The sequence below is a fragment of the Falco cherrug genome, chromosome 3, assembly GCF_023634085.1.
Source record: "Falco cherrug isolate bFalChe1 chromosome 3, bFalChe1.pri, whole genome shotgun sequence".
In the NCBI taxonomy this organism is placed as follows: Eukaryota; Metazoa; Chordata; class Aves; order Falconiformes; family Falconidae; genus Falco; species Falco cherrug.
The window spans coordinates 89,749,896-89,774,693 of record NC_073699.1 but is presented as its reverse complement, the minus strand read 5'-3'; positions in this window follow the sequence as shown (position 1 = coordinate 89,774,693).

Sequence of the window (24,798 nt, the reverse complement as noted above, 5' to 3'; positions counted from 1 at the left end):
CTGTGAAAATCTCCAGCATATCCTGTGAAGGCTCTTTGGGGAATTCAGCTGCTAAAATCAAAGCAACCTATCGTAGATATGCACAAACAGCAATTATTCAAAGGCTTTTAACTTGGCTACATTTGGACTAATTTTCATCTAGGGTAAAAGGCACAACCCTGACTCATTCTTTTTTCTCCCCAGACAGATTTCTGGTCTTTGCCTAATGCTCAGTTGCAGGAGAGCATTCCAAAGAAAGGATTGTCATGAAGGGGATAATGTATTTTCTCATTAGCCTTTTTCTTGGAAATGACTGAAAAGCATTAACTGATATTTACCAGGAATAGATATAAATAACTGCACAGATAATGGGTGAGTGAAATTTCTGCCAAAAAAGTTAAATTGGGTGAAGCTAGGAAGCAGCTGGGCAGAGGGGCTCATAGGAGGATATGCAACTAGGCAATATTAATGAGTATAATAAACGATACCAGCTTGATCACCTGTTAGAGAAGTGCAGGCATATCTCTGTAGATCAGTGGAGCACAATGCAGGGATTTCCAAGCTGACTCTGGACCAAGCTGGTAATTTCACCTAGTGCTACACGCATGAATCGCTTCTGTCCTGGGCTCAGTGCTGTACGCATGCTGACGGTTTCTGCTGTGAGGGGTACTAGCCCAGTTATTGTGTGATGTACATGTCACCTAAGTGATTTGACTAAAGTCAGATGGGAGCTGAGCAGCAGAGCTGAGAAATGAACCCAGTTCTCCTGAGCCCTAGTTTAGTTCATTAACTGTGGAAGCTAAATCAGCTCCCTCCAGAGCAAGGACTAGAACAATGTACTCGACACCATAGCAGATTAGCTTTCTTCTTAGAGTCAATTGTGGCCCAGCTGATGTGAACTCTTAACCTCCTTGGTATATATATCAGCTTTTCTTCAGCAGGGCATCACAAAAGGGTTGTACCAAGGTGGGGGGAATAAAAGGTACCTCATGCACCTTGAACTGCTTTGACATATCTTCCAGCCCACCCAGAAGCTCTTTCAGGCATTCCATGGGGAAACGCTAGCAAAGACTTGATGCCAAATACTATGTCTTTGTACTGTGTCCTGGGAGGCAAGTAAGCCAAGCTCTGCAAACCCATGCTGTAGGAACCCCAGGCTTTTCTTTAATGTTACCTTAATCTAATTTTCCTTTGTATTTAATAAAAATCTATGGGTCTTGGTTTTTTATTTCCTTTCAAGAAGCAACAGAGAAAGGCTCTCCTATTTGATCCTGCTGATGTTCGCTTTCAGACACCTGCCACCAGCACTGCTTGGACAAGTCCCTTTTATTTCCCATTCTCTTTTAAGTGTCTAGGCGACTTTGATATATTTCTGTCTCTGTCTGTAATGGCAACAGGATAGGGTGTTATTCTCAAACTGGGCTTGGCATTATAAGCCTTTTACTTCATTAAAGTCACATTCCTTTTCAGGAACTGTAGCCTGAATTGGAGTTATTTTGCTTGGACCAAGGATGAGTGTACCAAGGACAGCAGTATAAAGTACAAGCATCTATAAATGCAGCTTTGATTGGATTTTACCCAACCCCTTTAAAATTCATATATGATAATCAAAATGGTGAGTGGGTAGGGAGCATTGGATCCTCTTCAGTTTACTGCCCTCATGTAAAATCTCAAAATAAGGACTGTAACCAGCAGAATTCCAGCATTTATATTTCATGAGAGGATTGTCCTTGTATAAATATTGGTTTCTTTAATGCATACACTTCCATCTCTTTTTAAAAACTCCCAACTCAACAGCGTCTGACAGTATTACATGTCTCTTTCTGGAGGCAGCAATGAAAACGTGCTGATAATTTGAGCCCTGGGAAGGAGTCTGTTCCCCCGTGAATTTCAGCACAGTCACACTGCTCTGCTATTGTATTAGATCACTGCTGCAGTACAAGAATAGTAGCTCTCTCCACATTATAACAGCACCTCTCTCAGATCACATCTTACTGTCAAATAATCACCCCATTCCCAAATGTCTGGAAATTAATGATGACTGAACCTGTCAGTGCTAGGCTTATGCTAGTTACACAGTCCAGATCCCCAAAAGCCTTTTTGCAGGGAATGGCTCTGGATAGACTCCTGCAGGCTTGCTTGGAGTGTCTGAAGCACTCCTTACCATTTCCCTCCCATCATCAGTGGCCACTCATGGTTCAAAGGATTCTTCCTGTTTGCCTCAGTCTTTGGAATTAGAATTTCAAAGTGTATAAGATACCATTTGTGTAGCATCAATCATGAGTGGCAAGATTTTTCTTACTTGCTATAGAGACCCCTAAATCCTTTCTCTTCTTTCTCTGGATCTTCTCAAAATTGTAGAAAAGTTTCCTATCCAAGGCGTTGCCTCTGAAAAAGTGATAGAAATAGCTGCCTAGATATCACTCCTTATACTTCCTTATACTAGGCATGTTGACGATCAGGAGAGCAACATGTGGATACACCTTTTTTCCCCTCTACTGAGGAATATGTATGGCTGAGGTCAGACCCCAGGACCATCTGCTTCTTAGGAAAAATTGAAACCTGCATACAATTTCTGTACCTCAGCTCAATTCAGAATTTTATGGCAAAACTGATGATGAGGGAAATGTCATGACTGGTTTTTTTACAACCCTAATCACTTCCCACGAGTAAAACTTTAGCATAGAGGCTCTTGTTCCTCTCCTTCTGGTAGTTCAATTTTGGGACATTAAATTAGTTAACGTCAGACTGAAAAAGCACTTTGATTATTGAATAATTTACTGATTTTATTAGTATTTCCACTGAATATTCAGTGACTTTTTCCTATTGTCCTCTCATATTTTAATCCCATATTGGTAGATACTTTTCTACAAATATGGTTTCAGGCTTGTATGAGTTGTATGTATGAGTGAACATTGAACACAGGCTATAGGAAAGAAGTGGTATTGGCATACAACTTTTTTATTTGACGCATTGCACTGTAAAACTACAGATTCAGCTTGATCTTTACATGTTTCTGGAGTGAAACCCTGAACCATAGTTTTTGCATAGTAATTATATTGCATGCAGGTTTTTGCACCGTTTAAGACATAAATATACAGACATATATAGTGTCATTTTATCACTTATTTATCTATTTATCCTATGCTGCTGATGAATTAATTATATGATGGCTGAATACCTTTATTCCAGCTGGGGAAAGATGTAGCATATGGTCAGCTCACAAGGCTCTAGAAATGAGTCTTTGGCACCTGTCACAAAGTGATCTCAGATCTGTGTAAATGGTTCCTTCTACTCTGGAGATTAAGTACCAGATGCTGTCCTTTGCAAATAAAAACCAAATAACAAGTTAGCTGAACACACTGTCCAATCTGCTGTGAGTACAAGAGAACCTGAACTCTACCATGCCTCTTTGACAAGCAGAAATATCTTGTGGGCTATATTGAGAGGAGGAAAAGGCCTGAGAAAGTATTTTCTGGACCGATTTTCGAAAGTGCAGCTTTGTATTTGAACAACATCTGAGGCTGTACTCAAAGGATTCTTTGCAATAGTGCATATCGTTCTTGGTTTAAAACAATATAATTTCTCCCTCGTATTTTTTCTGGCTAAAATTATACTAAGAAAAGTAGGTGATTTTGATTCATAGAAGTTTTTAGTATCTTAGTTTATATATACTGTAAGCTTTGAAGAGCGTATGTCCTGATTCTTATTTTTTCCAGCATAAGAAAATGAAGGCTGAAATTCTGAGAGGAGCTTTCACTATGTTTAGTAAGAAGCCCTGCAGATGCAGGACTGCAAGATTTCTCTGGTAGGTCTGTCAGGTAAGTGAAGCAGATTTGGGCACTGCCAACAATTCCTAATTTTCTGCTTTTTTTTGCTACTCCCCATATTCATGTGTTCTGTCTGTGCTTTTGAGAGCAGCTCAAAGTGAGAGAAGTCCTGCCTGGTGGGAAAAGACATTCAGCCCCTGCTGTCTTGTGCACTGCCGGTCATTTCTTTCTTTGTCTTAAAAATCAGCAAAAGAGTACCCTGACCCTGTGGAGAAAACATAATGGAGGGTTGAGGTATTTACTCAGAGAAACGGGACTGCTGAAAGCAATGATCTGTGGAACATACTAGCTGAGAACTGTGTGGCTGAAGAAGAAAACATTAGAGCAATTAAAAACAATTAATAACAATGTAAATGTTGGAAAAATTTACTGGGAAAACAAGTGAAGAGAGGTGGTGGGGAAAGGGTGATTGTAAGTAGGATCATGAATGCAAGGTGGGATCAGAGAAACTAAGAGTTAAGGCTTGGGACTGTCTGTGGGTCCTGTTGCCGGGTGTACTCACGAGCTGTGCTCTGTCACCACAATCAGCACATCTTTCCTTACATTGCCTTACTTTTCCCCTTAATAATGTAGGGACAGAGTCTATTTCTTTTTTTTTTTTTTTTCCACAGGGTAGTGAAGCAGTTCAGGTGGAGGATGTTATGTAAGTGTCATGTATAACCACTAATATATTATTACTAGACAAGGAGACAGGTCAAACAAAAAAAAAAAGTGCTTGTTCTGTTCACTCTCTAGCATCCTTGAAAAATGTCATTCCAGCTATACAGAACTTGGCAGCAGTGCCAGAGAATAACCTGTGTGCTGGCTCCCATGTGGATTGCCCTAGACAGCATTGCCAAACATGTCACACAGCAGGAAGGTGGGCCAAATACTTAAAATGGGGTGCAATATTCCCTGCCTCAGGCTATCCAAGACTTGGAGAGGTGCTCCCACCATGGCCTTTGACTGCTGCTGTGACAGGAACTTTCAGGGGTCCTAAGAGCCCTGAAGAGTCACCGAAGAATTTGCCCTGAGCTGGTTTTGAGCTGCTGCCCCATGCATCACCTAAATTTGTTGTGGGGCTGTAGGCTGTGGGTCCAGAGCAGTGATGCTTAGGGAGGTCATGCAATACAGCCTCTGGTGGGGCCATGACTCCTCAGGTGTCCAACTGGCTGATTCTAGGAGAAAAGCAAGCTCCTGGGATCAGGATTGTGAAAGGGGGATTAATTAGCAGTTGTTCCTCCATTTGTTACTATTATGATTGATGTTTTGACTAACTACCGCTTTACCAAGGTGGTAAGTTTGATGCTGTGACTTCCCTGAGGCTTGTAACAGACTCTCAGCTTTTGTCCACCCAGAATTGTATTGCTGGGTTTTATTTTCATCTCAAATCAGAGATGGAAGGGGGTGTTTCAAAAGGTGGATGTAAATTGTACCACCAGTGCAGTATACCTAACCTTTCTCACTGTGGTTTCATACAATGCTGGGTAACGGTTACTGCTTCAAATGTCAGTGTGTCAATGAAGGAATGATCACAGACCAGCCTTTTAGTGTCTGTCAGTCAGTCCTTGCTAGCTGGGCTAGCACTGTAGGTGTTGTTGGGAAGCGCCTTGGTAAGAAACGTGCTATGCAGCATTGGATCCCCCTGTGCAAAAAAGATGTGTAAATTGGTACCAGTATGTTTGTGCACCTTGTCAGTCAAGCAGAGCAAACTGGAGCATGAGGACATAAAATCTGTGCATTTTATGTTCCAGCAAAACCCAATACAGACTATAATTTTCTCCTTGTCACTGTGCCCTGCAGGCAGCAAACATACTTTGCTCAAGTATCTGGATTTATCTATCTGTCACGTTGCTTTCTTGTATACACAGTTCATGAGGGGCATTCTTTTCCATGGTCCCTAGCTACTGGTAGGCCAAGGAGGCTGAATAAACTGGGACTTGATAATTAGCTGACTCTATGCTGTACTGCCCAGCTCTTTTCCTTCCCATCATCAGGAGAGGGAACATCCTGATTTCCATCCTTAGAGTTATACCATGCACATTGCAATACATGGGGCTTAATACAGCTTTATCTTGCTTGATGTACCGTCCCCAGCCCGTTCCTAAGGCAGAACTGTGAACTGGCTACTCAGTAGCACTGCCGAGAGAAAAGGTGGGGTTAGAGTACTATGTTAAACATTGGTCCGATACCAAAATCTTAGGTTTCCTTTTGTAGCTTAGATCAAACCTGCCTTCTTGGTATCTATACCTGATAGGACTAACTGTATTGCGTTTAGACTTATTTGAGTCTACCCTGGAGCCAGCTTGTCTTGCTACCACTAGTGGGGCTTGCCAGGGTAGCAGAGAGCTCGGGTTTGCTCAGAGCATGCAGCCAAACCAGCTGAATGGCTCAGTGCTGCCAAGGAGCTCCTTCTCCCCCCCTTCTTGCTTTTCTGTCCTTTACTCCTGCCCCTGGGGTCTCATGCTCTCTCTGTGCTGTGTCTTCTCCTGTCTTAGTTCTCTGGTAAGCACAGTTGAAAAGTATTCCTCTCTCCTCCTCTTCCTTCTTTAAGCTGTTGTTTTTTAGTTTGGGTTTGTTGGGTTTTTTTGTTTTTGTTTTGTTTGGTTTGGTTTGGGTTTTTTCCCCTCTTTTCCCTGGGTTAGTTTAGCATGCTGTCTCAGCACAGGGAGCAGTGAGAAGGTTCGTGCTGAATCAGCTGGGAGCAGAGGGTGAGGAAGGAGCCTGAATCTCCTGAATTGTTAGATCAGCACAGGGACTGTTGGCTGCAGTCCCTGAGTAGGCTAGCCAGGAGCCCCAGGGAGGTGCCCAGGCGAGCAACTCACAGTGAAACCTCCGCTCTAGTGGCTCCAACTCCTCATGGTACCCCAGCTCAGGTCAGTTCACAGCTCAGGCTTTCATAAAAAAAACCCCACCCTGCAATTGACTTTAGCTGTAGTGCAGCTAGCCTGCAGCATGGGGTTAGGTTTGCTAACTTCAGTTTTCTGAAAATTAGATGTCTAATCTAAACAACATATTTAGGCATGCTCTTCAAGTCAGTGGAGTGTCAGCCCATTAGCAGGCAAACATAGATGTTCAAAGTAGGTAGGAAGAATCCTCCACTGGAGTTACTTAACTGTCTCTGTTGACTATAGAGAAACCTTAGGTTAGTTTCCTGAACAGCCAAAATTGTATGGGATTAATCTCACCTTTACAGATGTGCATTTTCATCATATCATAGCATTCTGCATCTCACGCTTGGTTGTAAAACTTGTCCTTAATATGTGCATTCTAACTGCCTCCATGAGCTGGAAATGCACGGGTGTATTTACAGCCACTTCCATACAAAATTGTGTCTCCAGAATCTGATTAAAGTAGCAAACAGAAGGCAACCCCCCCCCCCCCCCCTCCTCCTATTTACCTCATGGAGCTATAAATTATGTTAGAATGCTATGGGATTTTTTGCTGCATTTGATACAATTTGACTAGCTTGTAAATGATACAGTTCTCAACTGAAAAATATAAGTTGTTTAATTCATCCTAGGCTCTTAAATGTATTATTTGCTACTGGGACATAGAATTATTATTTTTTAAATGTCATTAGTCCCAAAAGCCACATATTAGTATTTTTCTAACTCTCAATTTTTTTTGCAAAAAGCAAAAACAACTATGGTTGCCTCACTCATACAAGCTTACATTAAACTTCAGAACTGAGAGGCTATTATAGATCTTAATTGCTTTTCAGAACTAAAGGAGTGTATAAAATGTTGGTTATTTTTTCCCTGAGGACTCTAATTAATTATAGAAATGTTAATGAAAACAGAAGAACGAGGAGAGTATGTGTAAGTACTGACTTCCTATGCTTTTTCTTTCTGATTTTGAAACAGCCTTAAAGTAATGAATGAATATTTCTTATCACTCTTGTATCTTCCTTTTTTTTTTCTTGTAATACCTTTAAGATTAACATTTTTCTGTATTGTAGTGTGATATTAACATGTGAGACTTTCTAATGTATATCTTTGTGTGGGTGAAGTGTAAAATTGGCGTGGGGATGAGGAAAGATGAAGAAAAAGGGAGAGTGGCAACATTTTGCCTTGTTTGAAGACCCTAAACCAGTTTTTAAGTTTAGTGTTGGGTTCTGGGCTGGGGATGTAGAGGGTTTAAGAAGGTGCTGATACTTTGTTATAGTTCAGATCAGAAAAAAAATGTAATTGAACAAAATATCTCTAAGCACCGTGACTGGAAGCCTCCATTTTAATATTACCCTGTAAGTGGAAGGTCTCTTACAGGCAAACAACGAAGTTTGAAGGTTAAAATCAACTACCTTTTAAGGACTTCAGTGGCATTTAATTAATACCTAGTTGAAGGTATGCTGCTTTGTGATGGTAACTGTTTCACAGAGAACTGAGAACAGACCTAGCTGACTTTAATCCATACAACTCCTCTTAATGCTAACTCTAATGATTTTCAAAGGAAGGGCAAAAGAAAATGATAGCCAGTGTGTCTTCATGTTAACTCTCCCCACTGCAAATCTAGATGCATTTACAATGAGGCTGCTTCTTAAATGTAGTACTCTTTCATTCCCCCCAAACATATTACTCTTTTTACATCTCCAGAGGCAAAGGGATTTGTCTTGGGGCTATGTGCTTTTTTTTGCATAACACACGTTCCCTGTGTGTTTATTAACATATTGTTAAAATCTGTTCTCAGCATGAGCAAGCATCCTCTCAGGCCATCGCCCAGGTCTAGGCATGCTCATGTAGCAGAGATAATCACTGGAACTGAGCTGACTTCTTACTGGGTATGTGACTCCACTCACAGCAAGAGAACAAATGGGAAATGACTTGGGGTGAGTCTCACTAAGCTGGAAAAATGAATTAGACACACTCCTCAACAGAATCTGAAAACATTACATTCAGTGAAGAGAGAAAAGGTTAGAGCAAGAGGTTGCTTACCATTCTCACTTTGGAATTGAAATGCATTTATGGGTACATTATACCTTCTTATGATGTAAGGTTTGTCATTCAATCATATTACCCAAAAAAAGAACCCATTCATTGAGCAATCCTTCCATTCTTTACATACAGTTCAAGTTTTGAGAGAGTAGGTTGTGTCAGAGGTAAATCTCAACACTTCCCTGTGAAAAACTTAAAAAAAAAAAAATGGAAGTAAAATTGTGGAAATTGCTATGACCTTTGAGACACCATCCTTTACAATAGGCAGTAAAAAAATCGGGCTGCTCAGGCTTACATCAAGTTTACAGAAACATAAATTGCCACAATTGGGCTGCAAGCTTTATGTTCTTAAATCACATCATTATTTTTCAGGATATTGGAAGGGAAGGTAGAAAATAGCAGATTTTCATCCATCTCAAGAAATAATAACAGTATTACTTATTGCCTACGGTATTTTGCTGCAGTATATTAGGTAATTTGTAACCCCCCCAATTTAAAGGAAAACTTGCAGAAAACATCTGCTATTCAGGATAAATCATGACACTGACAATTTATTTGTCTGATAAGGTGAACCTAGTATACTAGTTTATTTTTGTCTGGACTGTAACACACAAAGGCATAAGCAGTGGAGGTAAACATAGAGAAGCCCATGGAGTTACACAATTATGTCAATTTATACCAGTTGAGGATCTAATCAGAACACCACAATGTCACAAAGATAAAGTTAGCTATCGGTTTAAAGCAAAAGTGAGGCAAACTTTAATAAGGCAAAAAGAAAAAACAGCTGTGGGAGTCAAACAAAAGGAAGAATAAATATTGTGTCAACATTTAAAAGCTCCTGTAAGAGCTACCTTGCAATCTTAACACAGTTACTTGTTTAAAAACAAACAGACCAACCTGAGGAGCAGTCATTTCCAATTAATCGTTAATGCTGTGATACTACAGATGAATGACCATAAGTATTTCATTTTTTTTTTTTGAGGGAGGGTGAAGAGTAAAAATAAAAAAAAAAGATATTTGTACATTTTGTGCTAAGAAAAACCTTATCTTTAGCCTCTGCCTGCTAGGTTACCATCAAACTGAATTAAAAGTGCCAAACCCAAGTATTGCTAGAAATTCCCCCAGTATGCATGAGGTGTCCATACCCCTCTTACACTGGATTTAAATAGGGACTGAGTGGTACCAGTGGGCATCCATGCCCAGTGCCTGTGGGTACTCACTCCTTAACGAGGCAGAGAGCACAAAGGATATTCCTGAGAAGTGCAGGCTTAGGTTTGCGCTCCTCAGGGTGAGTAAAGTGCTCTCTTCACCTTATTCTGCAAGATACGTTTGTTAGTAAGAGAAAGGGAGCACAAGAAGTTAATAAATAGTGTGGCATAGATAGCAAAAGATAATCCAAATGATAGAAACCATAGAAGGAAAACATCTGTTCCCTAGAGGAGGATTTATTGAAAGCTGAAGTGTAACAATAAGAAGCTACACTCACAAATCTCGAAAGGCAGCTTTGCGCTGCTTCAGCAGTGCAGAGCAACTTAAATCCAGCTTAAATTTCTAGTGGAGTATGCCTTTGTGTAACTGAATCCTCTGGCTTCATAAGGCTATCGTCAGGTACATGACGGGGAAGCGCTGAGGCCAGGTGACATGTTCCCTCACGGTTCAGGCAGACAGTTTTGAAGCCTCCCCTTGAGCTACCGCAAGCGCCGTTTGGCTGTGGCCCAGAAGTGCAGGCCAGAGTCTGTTATCCTTGTCTGTGTTTTGTTGATGACAAAAAGGAAAGAAACTCCAAATAATCCAGCCATGCATAAAACCAGGTCATGCTACAAACCAAGTTGGTTTCTGGTACTAGTTTTGTTTTGACTGTCTTTTCCTGAATAAGTGTCTCTAAAGCGTTGCTTAAAGTACACGCGTCAGACTGTCTGGACAGATGAACTCTGTGCTAGATAAAATCATCAAGGCATAGGGTTTCCCTGCTTTCCATTCTTGCTCCTTATGAAGATTTTTTGTGTGTCTTGTGTTACTACAGCTGTCTAAATACCCTCATCTTTAATATGTGTCTGTGCACAGCATTCGTATGCCACTGATACAGTAATATGACAAGTTGTGACACTGTGGATGCAGAGGAAGGTTAGCAGAGGTTAGAACTCTGATCAAAGGTGTTAGAACCATTGGAATATTTAGGTGCTTTGACACAAGATAACACATTGCCATGCTTTTTAGATGTCGAGTGCCTACAACAGACACCAGAAATCTGTCAGGTGTATATAGCCTGTAGAGGGTACATGTTACAGTAGGCCTTTCTAGTGGGATCAAGAAAACCTTAAGTATGTGCAAAAGTGAGCTGCTCACAGGTAACAACAAGAGGTAGATGGGCAAGTATTGTGCCTGAAATTTTTGATGGACTCTCAGAGTTGTGATACTTGCTGCCTGGGGCTTCTCCTTTTCTTCTGCTTGTCCTCTGTCCTTCCTCAGCTGGAGTGTGGTTTCTGCTTCTCACTTATGTTGCTGCTGGAAGGGGGAAAAATAGAGAGAAGAAGAAAGAAGGTGGTGAGAGAACCCTCTTCCCTGTTCTTACAGTTCACTATTTGTAGGTAGCAAGACAGAGAATTAACTTCTTTGCTGGAAGGGATTCAAATCTCATCTCCCAGGAGATTGACTTAGCTACAAAAATCCAAATTGTTTGACTTTGGGGAACTATTCATTTCTCCTATTGAAAATGTTTTATTGTTGCAGAGAAGGGGAAAAATGGAGTACAACACTAGCTAATTGATTAGGTGTAAGTTGCAATTTCTCTCTGTTATGGCTAATATAGTATACAGAAACATTTTTATGAGTAAGAAATGGACTGTGCATCTCCCTACTCCTGGCTGAGCATTCTTAGTCATTGGATTATGTGGCTGTGGGAAGGGACCAGAGAAGGGGAGGAGAGGATTGCTCATGATACCAGATGAAGGTTTCAAATGTTTCTCTTCACTTAAGTCTCTTTCATAAGGTCAAGTGTTTTGCCTATAGTATAGAAGCTTGTGGTGAAGTAGAAGCTTGAACCCAGTCCTCCAAGGTCTAGGCTGATAGTTTAAATTGCTTCTTCTGGACTCCCTATCTGAGTGTACCCACTATTCCCTTTGTCAGTTGTTGGCCTAGTTTACAAGGATAGGGTTTCTCTAAGTAGTAGATGGACACTCTTCTCAAACAAAGAATCACAATTTCCTTTTTTGCAGACTAAATCAGGCTGATGATACCAAAACGAGAACCTATCAAACTTCAGGGCTGACTAAACTAATTGTGATCAGTTTTGGATATCTTTACAATCAGATATCTTTGCTAAATACAAAACGTAGCAAGAGGAGAGTACGCAGGGTGTATACTTCAACACCAGTTTCCACACAGATATCTCTTACAAGAAGGCAAGTTGCCCTGCAGTGCTTCAGTATGGGGTAGCATCTTTTTGTATGTATCATTAACAATAATCATCCTATCTCAGGAGTTACAGTATGAAACACAAGAGTCGTATGTCTATAGAAAGAAAAACTGTAGATAATCTGAGGTGAAAAAAAAAGTGAAGTAACATTTTTATGACACATTTACTTCTGGAATCTGCATGCTGGCAGAAACCCAAAAACTATTATAAAAGAAAAAAATCCCTTTCATTTCAGTTCATTTCCATTTGCAAGGGCAGTGAGATGTTCTGTGTTTTGAATGAAGCTGAAACGAACAATGTTCATTATTTGTTTAACAATAGCTGAATATTCAGTGTGCCTTGCCTTTTTCCCTGTGTATTGGTGCTACTTATATGAATTTGCAGAGCTGGCAAAACCTGTTATATCTTGAGAACTGTAGCTAAAGAGCAAGGAAGAGGTAGGGGGAGGGAAAGGGATGGTTTGTTTATTTTTTGTTTAAACTTATACACTGAAGAATTTTAAAACAGTTTCAGTATAAGAACTAGTGACAAAAAGCCTCATTTTGAGGGTTTGTGCGTTATCACAATAATTTCTATATTGACTCTATGTACTACTCAAGCAAAATCAATGCATACATACAATTTAAAATATTGATTAACCTTGTAACTATACCCTGGCATCTGAGGTTCAGACCAGTGGATTAATTTTTCTTTGTTACCACCAGCAGTAATGGTTCTGTAGGTAGCAGTTGATTCAAATATACCAAATTCAGAACTATCCACAGCTGTAAGTGACTAACTGAAATGGAATGTGACTATTTACATTATCTTAGCTTGATTGTCTCTATAGTGCTAATGGATATTAAAAAAAATAATTAAATAGTAGAGCATTAGAACACACAAATCAGAAGATAGAAATGCCCTCACAGAAATGGAATTAGCAGCTAAACACTGAAATAATTTTGGAAAAGAAGTTGTAGGGGTTGTGAATCACTCCCCCCCCCCCTTTTTTTTTTTGAAGCCATTTGCTATTACAGTATTTTCAGATTAATTTGCCTATGAAGTTCAGGCACCTGAAGGCCAGCTGCCAGTAGGTCCCTTTCAATTCCTCCATCTGATCCCTGTGTTTCTGAAGGAAACTGCATCTTGTCTACAGCAGCATCTCTTTAATACTGTCAGGAATTTTTTAGAAATACTTAGCATATTTTTAGTTTGAGGTATGGTTATCTCTAAAACTTTATTCATCATCATTTAATTCCAAAGAACAATTGATAAAGCATTCTGTTACTACATTAACTCTTGCTTTAAGATATTAAGCTCACCTGACAATAACATTGTCTATGGGGAAACTGTCCTGGCACATGGAGGAACAAAAGAGAATGTGCTCACTTTTTTTTTCCGTTTGTTAATAGTACTTTGGTTCAAAAAAACTAGCCTCACCTAACCAAAGAAGCAAAAATGGTATTTTTAATTATTAATAACATTAATAGGTTACTTAAATAAGAAAACAAAAAAAAAAGCAAAAAGCCACCATTGTGTGAGTAGAGTGATAACTAAAAAATCAGTACTGTGTCAGTAGGAATATAAAATATTTATATTAAATGATACCTGATTTGAACTTCAGTATCTAATTCAACAAAGTGATTTTCTTGGATACTCAGGCTTACCTTTAAACTGAGAGCTTCAGTATTAAACACAGAACTCAGCCTGCCAGTTTTGTGCTGCTGACATTAACTGTACTGGGAGACCCTGAATTCTCAAGTTCCAATTCATCTAACATTCATATTGACGATATGCAAGTGTTTGCTCAGCATAGGATTTTCTGAAGCATTCTTGAGCAGAGCTCAAGCATGCTTACCACAAGGTCTCTTCTAGGTAAACTAGGAAGGTCTGTCAGAGACAAGGCTGAAAGCAAAACAACCCAGTCATGGGCAACAATCGTCCTTGGACTGGCTCTTCTAATGCCTCAGTCACTCCTAATATTTCAGTATAGATGTAGCCCCCGACTCCCCCCAAAGCTCTAGTCCATGGTGCATTCCTGTGTGAGGCTGAGGTGTGATTTTTTTTTTTTTTCATTCTGTTTAAGGAGAACAATTTGGGTAGTCTCTGTAAGCAGTGTTTTTCTAACTCCCTACTTCCATAATGCAAAATTATTGATGCTCCCTGTTATGCTTTCTTTAGACAGCTGTCATATGACTTGCAATTGTAGGAAAACAAAGGCAGTGGGTTGATTAACATTGATGAAATGCTGCTGTGGCCTTGCTTTAAAGGCAGTGGGTTGATTGATATGGGTGATGTGCAGCTGTAGCTCGATGTGCAGCTGTAGCTTGTTCCTGTAAAGTTGTTAAATAGCACCGAGGAGTGTGGGAGAGAGAGGCTGGGTGAAGGAGGAGCCTGGGCAAGGAAGAGCCTGGACACAGTAGAGACAAAGAGCAGTGTGGTCTGGCCTTGGGAGGATGGAAAAACAGCACAGATAGTAGAATCTGACCCATGGTAAAGTCTTGTTGTAGCCTGCTAGTTTTTTCTTGTGTTGTGATAATTGGTGTCTAGTGTGAGTAAAACTGATCTGGACTCAAATTGTAACAGGCAATGTGTTGTAGAATAGCTGTTATTTATTCCAAATGCTTGTTCACATTCCTTCTTAAAACAACATAATCTTTGTTGACTGTGTTTTATTTTTCAAATAGTTGAAACGTCATCTTTGTTCCTAGCAGCCTGGTCTACCTGCTTATGGCTTTGTCATTCTTTGTTGGTATGACTCTTAGAAATGTGAGACTGTCCATGGTCTACCTTTATAATAAGATCCTCTCTCTTGGTGGTAATGGTCTTGCCACAGTGCAGCAGCCCAGATGGATTTACCTCTATGCTGCCTGTTCTGTTTCTATTGCTATAGCCACCCTCACAACCATTTGCCACCATCCAGGAGTCAGTGTATATAGAAAGTGTACTGGTGACTTTTCTCATCCAGCAATATCTGGAGCCAACTGGATGGCTTTCACTTCAGCAGGCTGACTCAGTCTGCCTTTTTCCTCTGCAGTTCTTGAGATGTGCCATATGGGACCCTGCAGAGCAGTTTTCCACTTCTGATGGTATTCCAAAATATGATGGGACACATCAGTAAACAGAGTATATCAATCCCTATTTTCTGGCAATTTGTTATATAGTGGTGGGACCTTTTTGGCTTGAGTTACCTCTTTTGGTGGAGGTCTGAAATATCTGCCTTCTGATCAATCTGTGATCTCTTTGGGGATTTCTGGGTGGTTGGGGTTCCCCAGTCAAACCTATTACATGATCAGTGCTACCCACTTACCCATGTAGCTTTGGTCACACTGCAAAAGGCAAAAGCAGCCACTAACAAGTACTGAAATTTAGTGTACAGCAAGAAGGGGAGCAGGTAAGGGAAGAAACCAGTGCTGAGAACAAGAATGTCAACACCAAGACCAGCAACAGCTGAATGGGTATAACAACTGTGAATACATTCTAGTACATTCTTATCAAATTTATAGTTATTCAAGCCCCATGTTGGGTGCCAAAAAGAACTGTTATGTGTTGACATCACCTAACAGGTTAAGTTGCCGACCAGTGTCTTGCCACCACAGCTCTGCTGCAGTGAGATGGGGGAGAAAATTAGAAAGGAAAAATTGAAGCGGGGGGGGGGAATCCCTCATGGGTCAGGATAAAAACAATTTAATAAGTGAGAAGGAAAAAACACAAAAGTGATGCAAAAGCAGTCACTTGCCTCCAGCAGACCAATACCTAGCTGGTCTGAAATCAGTGGCAACTTGGGAACATAGCTGAACATGATGTTGTATGGTATGGAATATCCCATTGGACAATCTGCATCAGCTGTCCTGGCTGCAACCCCTCCAAACCTTTTGCCCACTCCCTAACCTACTTGCTGGGGAGAGCAGAGTGGGGAAACAGAGAAGGTCTTGATGCTCTGCAAGCACTCTGAGCAATAGCTAAAGCACTCGTGTATTAACACTGGTTTGGCCTCAAATCTAAAACACGGTACCACACAGGCTGCTATGGGGAAGCTTAAGCCCATCCCAACCAGATCTGGTGCAGGCTAGTAATATTTTGTAGAAAACTGCTCTTTATCCTAAACACTTGTTCATGTCCCTTCTCAAAATACCACCACCTATCTTTTCTTTTTCAGACTGTGGAAATGCCTGTGGTAAAACTAAGCTTCTGTAGAGATGAACTTTTTTCCCGTTTTGCAAGAAACAGACAGCAGCTCTGTGTGATACCTGTGGAAGAAATTTAGATCAAACCTATGCATTTATTGTATGACATGCAGTTAGAGGCTCCAGCTGTACACCAGGATTATTGAGTGAAGTGCTTTACAGACATAGGATCAAATCATGGCTTCTGTCATGATTAGAGGCACCATTTCCATACCATCTTTGTATCTGCTTGAATCTAATCAAACATCAGTGTGATAGGCAGCAATCTCATTGTCTTAGGAGCTGAACTTCTGTTAATAGGCATTTCTCCCAAAATATGGTAGATCTAACTATGGAGGATTTTATTCTCTGGATGTGTACTGGAGCAGGGATGGAACAGGATTCACTCAGTGATCAAGAGGTGGCTTGACCCTGAATTTGCTTGTGGAGAGGGAAGAAGCTGGTCCTTTCACAGACCTAAGGATGTATTTCACTTCCTCTGCGGTACTGAGTGAACATCAGCTTCCAAGCATTTCTCTGTGCAAGTGGGAATATTGGCATTTGGCACCTTTCAGAAAGCCCTTAAATGTGGCAGAATCGAGATCCTCCAAAAAGTTTAAAGTCTGTGACTGATGTGGTGAATGTCTGAATTTCCCCTGTAGTCAAATTCTATTTCTGTTTCAGTAAAACAAAAATCCTTCTTTACTGAGGATATGCAAATTACATATATGGTATACTTTATCTGTAGACACAATCTGCAAACCACTACATGAGGTTTTAAGTCCCTAATGATGACTTTGGAGGCATATGTCCTAATAAAACACTGGAATGGAAATTGTAACCTCATGTAGAGGGGCTTCACTTGTACCGGTAAGTGCCTATTTAGTTTCTGCAGAAGTATCTTTTGCCTTTAAATGGAAACTTTTGAAATCCAAGAATGACTTTCAGAAGCAAAAGACTAAAGCGCTGGGAAATGCCATGTCAGCAGACCTAATGCTTCCTAACCAAGTAATTGCAAGGTGTTTCTCTGCCTTGAATTCCTCTGATATTTTGGCTGTTTAAAAATATATTTCTAAACTGAGATATAAATATAATCTCTCTGAACTTGACTGCAAAGACTTATTGCCAGCTAAAAGAAAGAGATTGGGCAAACAAGTGGGTTTTGATGGGCATTAAAAGCTTGGTCATTGTTTCCCTTCCAAAATACGACATTCTCATAAACCTGTTTTCTCTTTAATGCCAAAGCAATGCTCCTGTTACTAATGTAACACTGATGGCACCAGCCACCTCTAATCATGAGAAAAATGAGCTGGCCCAAGCAATATTCTACTTGAGGGATTTATTCAAGCAAATGTGCCCCTCACCTCTCCATACTAGAAGCTGCAGAAGGTAAAAAATGTGGTACCTTAACATGATGGACAGCCGCTGTGTGGGTTTTTTTGTTTCATTTTTTTTTTATGTGGGTGAAATAAAATTGATTTGTAAATTAGGATAACACACCTTGAATGTTGCTATGTAGTTGTAGGAAAGGCTACTCTGAAAAAAAGTAGATATTTATTAGAAGGAGGTTTTGACACTAGTACCTCAAAAAAGGAGTTAGGGGTTAGAAGTGTGTGCAGCAATAAATATGTGATAGACTCCTCTCCACTGGAATTTTTTATAGATAAAAGAAACATACTGCCTTGGTCTCATCCTTGTGTGTGGCTTTGGACAGGATGACGTTCTGAGATGTCTTTCCATCCTTTATCTCTGTCTCCTTGTATTAGCGTAAGTGTCCCAGGCCATGTTTCAGCATGTCAGAAGTAGCTGTTCCTCTTTTATACTTCACACTGAAAATGTGTATGCTTTTAAGTGCTGCCTTAACCCCACAATGGACTATGGAGATGAGGCAACAACACTGAATTGGAAAGGATGGGGACTGTAAATGATCATTAACTTCTCTTAGACAGTCTACTTCTAACCTTACAGCTGAGGTCAGGGATGAGGGTGCTGCTTAGCCTTTGCACTTCGCAAAATGCTAATAGAGGGTAAATAGATGGAAAAGCCCTTTTGCGGCTGCGTGCAATTACTGCGACAAATTTCTGCTCCACTAGCTGACCTTAGTGTTGCTATGTGCTCTACCAAGTGTGTGGGAACAGTGTCCCTGTGCAACAAGTGCAGAGGCCAGTTCTGTAGGTGATCCAAAACCAGCTACACATGCCCTTATTCTGGGAACTGAGGATAGGGGGTGGATAATGTAAACACACAGGGAATTTTACTAGGTCTTCTTAAAGTAAGGAACTCACTTAAGCATGATAATCCTTAGGACACTGGCTATCTAACCATATTTCTCAAGCTTGAAACAAGGTATATTTGCTCTCAGCTGTGTGCGTGAGTTTCCTGGCTGTTATGGAATAACTTTGGCAAGCGAATGCTGAACTAGCCTGTTGGTGCTCCATTGACTGGATGCTTCACCCCCTGGCAGAATTAGTAACGAATGACCCAACAGGTTCATTACATGAAGTTGTCTATTTTTTTCCCCAGATACTTCTAAATAACATTGCTTATAAGCTGCACAATGCTATGCTTTTGGAGGCTGAAGAAGCAAAAGAAGCCTTATTCAGGGTAGCTGAATAAGTCTTATGCCTTATTCGCATGGTTGTAGTGCAAGTTGGAAGCTGAGTAGGTGTGGTGGAACTGGAAGATCAGCTGAGAGTTTCATATGTGGGATGTGTTCAGCCTCAAGTGAGAAGTGCCTGAGCTGCTGTCTGAGCTGAGAGGTAGAAGGGTGCCAGAAGAGTTGGTATGAGTAGGGTACAGGAGGGCACATGCACACCAGTGGGAAACTTTCATAAGGGGGAGAAGCTCTGCTGTGTGATCTTGAATACAAGCAGGGGAAACAGAAAGCAGAAGGTGCAGAATAGTGAATGAAACACCTGTGTGGTGTGTACTGGGTGGGAAATGTGATATTCTCTGTGTTGGTCTGCTTGTGTAGTGCTCAGCACAACTGTCTTACAGATATGCATTGGCAGGGGAAAAGCTTCTGAACTGTGACATTTCACAAGGAATCATTAACATCCAGTGGTGTGAAGAATACAGTAGTCTGGTTTTAATCACAGATTTATGATAATTGTTCTTTGCTAGTTCTTCAGGGAAACAGATATAGGCCCTGTGGCAATTTCATATTGGTTAATGCAGATAGCTAACATACAAATAGTGCTGAAAATTGTTGGCCTATTGAATTGGCAGGAATCCTTTTGCCAGCACCTAACTCTCTTTTTGAAAAATCTCAACAGCAGGTATTCCAAGTGCTAGCTTTTCCCCTGTAGTGTGCAGGGGTGTATTGAAGCATTTTCATGGGAAAATCTGATTAGGAATGTGGTCACTTAATTAGTGAATGAATGATCTAGTCTTTTTGTCACTGGCTGATTTTTTTTTTTATTTTTTTTTTAAATAGGAATGACACTGCCTTCAGGCCCAGTCTTCAAATAGTTTGAACTGGTCCACAACAGTTCATACAACTGTGCTGGTTAATTTTCACCAGCTGAGACTCTGATCTCCCAAGTGCAAGAGTGCTTGGGGGGAAGGGTGAAAATACTGTCTGGTGTTCTGGGAGAATGATTAAGACTTGGTCATGGATCACTGAATTCAGAGACAGTTTTGCCATTTGACTTCAATCAGAGAAGGATCAGAAGCCCTTCGCCAAAATGTGAGGCTCTGACCAAGGGCAGCCTGAAAATGTAACTTTCATTCTGTGACTGAGGCTGTTGGCATGATAGTTGGGAGAAGTAGGAGAGTTCTTCTGCAGCATTGCATATTGATATCAATAATTTAATAAAAAGATCAGAGAGATGTGAAAGGAAAATCAGATGCTTTGCTTAGAAAATGAGAAAAAGGAAAATATACATTTTTCTTTGCTGGTATTGAATGGGATCAGTTGCTGGTAGTTGTGATAAATTCAGAAGCAGAAACCTGGAATAGTGGTTTGCTTATTAATATTTCATTTTTTCAGCATTCAGAGAAACCTACTGGATGGGGCACTGTACAAACACATATCATGGAATATTCCTTTGCCCTGTATGGTTTTTGGCTAAAAAAATCCCCCAAAAACCACAACCCAGCCAGATTAGGAAAACAGAAATCTAAATATACTCAGAGGCTTTCTGTTTTTACAATTGCTGTAATGGGATAAAGTGAATTTGTGACATGTATGACAGCACTTGATTCGAATGCTTAGATTATTAAAGAGCAGCAGTCTTTTCAAAAGCAGTGTGGTGAGGACTGTATATCTGACCTCAACCTATGTTTTTTAGGCAGGAAGGAATGGAGGAACAGGGGAGAGAAGGGATAAAGTTCCCATTAACTTCAAAGGACATAAATGTTTATTTATTTAAAGAAAAGCAAAACACATGTTCTGTCCATGAGCACTGGTTATCTGTTTGGGCTGCCCGTGTTCTCCAGCTGGAAAGCTGGACACTATATTGAGGTGTGAATATGTCCTCAAGAGTAAGCACTATTCACCTGTCTTGCATTCTTAAAATGGATGTTGCACTATAGACTCTTGGGGAAGTAGGGCTTAAGTTTAAGGTTATTGACTGTAGGTAGAATAATTTCAGAGACAATGGTTGTATTATTACTGTAACAAGAGGCAAAACAGAGCAAATACAATGAGTGGGGACTTACTACTGTATTTAGTAAAGAGTAAGCAAAATCAAGCATGACTTGACAATATCGGTGGATGATATTACTAAATTTGTAACAAGAAGTCTTAGAAAATGTGTTAGCTGACATGGCCAAGGACAGCCTCTGTAGAACTTGAAAGCACAGGAGGGAGCTTAGTGATTTTTGGAAAAGCCACCATCAAGGTAAAGTGAGGGGACTGGGAAATGCTATTCTTGAAATTAGAGAGGCCTGTAGGAAGGCCAGAAAATTGATCATGAAGGGTTTTAATTACTGAAATATTGATTAAGATAATAACTATGCACAAATTAAGAAAGGGTACATAGTACAGGACTGCTTTCTTAAGCTGTTTGTGAGCTTGTACAGCCACATACTCTCTTGGATCCAGCCCTGGGGGACAGCGCCAACTATGAAAAATGAGGTGGAGAGAACCTATGGAGGACCCTGATGTCAGGCTGGGAAGACTGAGGAGTGCTTAAGGAAGAAGCACAGAGGGTTGGGGGGCGGCTGAGGTTAGTAAAGGCTAATTTTGAGGAAAAGTGCCCGAGGAATTTCTTCTGATTATGGAAATCTCCATCTGTACAACTGAAAAGTAACTGTGATTTCCTCAGAGAGACTGTAATTAAAATGTGTCCTGGTTAAGTCTACACAGGTTAAAGGCTGATGGGGTAAAGTCAGTATGAAATTAGCATAAAGTATTAAGCAGGTACTTTCTTAAGCTACAGCTTAATCGGTGCAGTAAGGAGCAGGATAGGGTGATACACAGAAATGAAAAAATACTATAAAATTAAATTCCTTTTCAATTTATCCAAATAATTATTTTTGCATGCTATTTCTCCTTTACCCACTCCCTTTACTCGACCATGCTTCTAGGGCTGCGAATGTTTTCCCTGCTTAACAGGATAGGTGAAGGTAGTTATAATAGGATATGTAACGGTTGTGCTGTGTGGTCTATGGATATATTTTTTCATGAAAAACATTTTGCTCTCTTTTCTAACTTTTGCAATCATCCAGAGTAGAGGTGTTGGAGGAGTGAGGTGAATTATAAAGAAATAAGAAACAGTCTTGGGTTTACCACCCACTAGTAATAATAACTAGCCGGGCTTGAAGTGAGGAAGCAAGCCATGTCCTTTCAACAGATAAACTATCCTACTTCCTAAGGAGCATACAAAGAATTCCTACTTGCAATAGATCCTGAAGGAAAGAAGTTGCATTCTCAGGCACAAGGGAACAGTCGTCTTATTAGAAGCATTTATTTTGGGGAAGGGAAAAAAATAAAAACATCGCCACTTTTATTCTCCCCTATACTCGTAGTGCAGAAAGGGCCAGAGAAAGCAGTGCCAAGAAAAATTAAGTGGATTAGAAAAAGAGCTAGGACAGATCTGTTCAGTAATGGGTTTATTATCTATTTTCCATAATGAAAGAATGGAAATAAGCTTTATACAGGGAATCTTTTTCTTAAGTTGCTGGAATAATCAGATAATTTGCAGTAAAGCATGAAATGGCCTGGCCTACTTCAAATAAACAAACCACAGCTATTCAATATAACCAACGTACAAGCCTGTATTTAGTAAGAAACAGTTACTGATATCTTTGTTCTATGGGGTTCTTCTTTACAAATGCATTAGGTATTCTGACCAGTGAAATGTGATGAATGGGAAGATGCAAGACAGGAGCCATGTATTATATTTGAAAAATAATGTTTCGCTTACACATTATTTTTGAGGAAAATAAAATGGAGCTCTTTATGTTGCACCCATATTTGTGGCAGAACCTTAATATTAACTTCTTTTAAAGGAATAGACTTTGGTTGAATTACCCAAATAACTTGGTCAATGTAAAAATCTCCCAAATGATGGCTGTGGAGCGAGGTGGGGATCAGGGAGGAAGGCTTCCTTTTGAAGTGCTGTGGAAAGTGATGTTTTAATTCTGTTGTCTGCTGAATAGATTTGAACTCTGATTTCTACGTCTCTGTGAAATGCTCTCATTATTTTCCCAGATGTCTGCTCTTACCCTCTTCAACTAAAACCATTTCAATTTATATAATGTACTTTATCCACTTATTGGATTGCTGCTTGAACCCTGAGAGTGTTACCTCCTCTGAGAGTACCTGGGTGCTCTGGGTACCCATATACTCCACCCCTTTGTGTTTCTCCTGTGCATGGACATGTGGACAAAACACATCACCCTCATACTCCATGACACAACTCCCTGTATTAATCCAGTCTCATGCACACCCTGCACAGGAAAGGAGAATAGTGAAGTGTGTTCCTGCAAATCCATCCACTCCTTCCTTCCAAGACTGAACACCTCAGGCTGGCTCATTACCTGCCTCCCAAAAGCAGAGGTTAAAGTTGCAGAGAAGCAGGAAAGGATACTATACCCTGATGTCCTTCTCTGCTTTCCTTGATTAGCAGTAGGGATCTGCACCCTGTTGTCCTGAGCATTTTGTCTGTCCATGGTACTTGCTCCTGCAGCAACCTGACAAGCTCGTGCTGTCGGCGAGCTCAGGCTGGCCAAACTGAGCGCCCTTTCATTTTGTTGCCTGAGCTGTACAAAACCTTAAAGGGGAGATTTTATCATTCTTTAGTGATCTTTAATTGATCCTTCTTCCTCCATGTGCCTTCTGATTTCATAAGTGGCTGGAGTTGCCCCCCTATCTTTCCTAGCCTCCTTTCCCCAAACTTTCCTCTCTGTTATATGCTTCCTTGCTTTCCATCTGCTGGTGAAGAACAGATATGCTGCGACTGCCCATCTGTAATCTCAGGCCACTTTCACTTACAGCTCCGATACTAGCTCTTCATTTCCTAAATCTGGGTGTCTGCTGCTGCTGAGGAATATATTTCATCTTTCAGCCCCATGATGCCACATGAAGATTCTTCAATCTCTCACTCCAGAAAATTGTAAAGGAGGGGGAAATTACTTTAAGACAGTGAAAAGATATCCAGGGCAGGAATACTAAAACGAAGTAGAGAAAAATATTTAGTAGATATGGATCATCTTTTTGCTTTATGAGCCTATTCCTGCCCATCAGTTATTTCTGTTGTACAGCAATTACAAATCAGAATTGTTATTTTGAAGTAAGTGTAGGGCTGTCAATTTAAGCCAGTTGAGGATCTGCTTTCTTTTATAATCAACAAAATGTTATCTTGGTGCAAACACACTTGCTAAACCCCTCAGCCTTCAACATGAAGTTCTTGCTGTGGCAGATAATGGCTGGGATTTTTTGCTGGCTGCCGTAAGTGAAAGGCAATTCTTCTCCTGATCTTTTAAACTTAGCAGAGATTCGCAGAAGCAGCAGGGTACAAAGTTAGAAAACCTTTCTAATATCAAGCAACCACTTAATTTTTTCCTTATTAAAGACATTTGCCTAATTTTTATGTAAAGAGCCACAGCCTGATGGCCACTCTAATCCAACAGCATTACTGCTGGCAAACAAGGGATTAAAAAGAAAATGCTGTATTGAAATTAAAGCTGTAGGGCCTGACAGACCCAGGTTACCATTAAATTCTATAGATACTATATCCTTCTTGCCAGCTCCATTGCACTTTAATCCAGTGCTCAGAGTTTTCTATAACTAAAAAGTACTACTTTAATCCTTTTTTCACACACTGTAATGCAAACCTTGATGCTGAATAATCCACCGAGGTTTGCACATTTGTTAGATCTCTGCTTCATTAAATTACCAAATTTTACTGGCAGTAGAACAGGGTGGCAGAATGTCAACATGACTTTGCAAAGCCAGTGGTTGCTCATTTCTAAAGATGAATATGATCTCTATTAATGTATGTTTACTAGATTTCAGCACTAACATTTATAAAGAGATGGAGGGATGGGAGGAACTCCAGGGCAGGCTT